The sequence below is a fragment of the Physeter macrocephalus genome, chromosome 8 (genome assembly GCF_002837175.3).
Source record: "Physeter macrocephalus isolate SW-GA chromosome 8, ASM283717v5, whole genome shotgun sequence".
NCBI classification, from domain to species: domain Eukaryota; kingdom Metazoa; phylum Chordata; class Mammalia; order Artiodactyla; family Physeteridae; genus Physeter; species Physeter macrocephalus.
The window spans coordinates 66,363,863-66,364,105 of NC_041221.1; positions in this window are offsets into that span (position 1 = coordinate 66,363,863).

Here is a 243-nt window from a genome sequence, read left to right on the forward strand (position 1 = left end):
ATGTATTGAGGTGCTCTGTGTTGGGTGCATAAATATTTACAGTTGTTATATCTTCTTATGGATTGATCCCTTGATCATTATGTAGTGTCCTTCTTTGTCTCTTGTAATAGTCTTTATTTTAAAGTCTATTTTGTCTGATATAAGAATTGCTTCTCCACCTTTCTTTTGATTTTCATTTGCATGGAATATCTTTTTCCATCCCCTCACTTTCAGTCTGTATGTGTCCCTGGGTCTGAAGTGGGT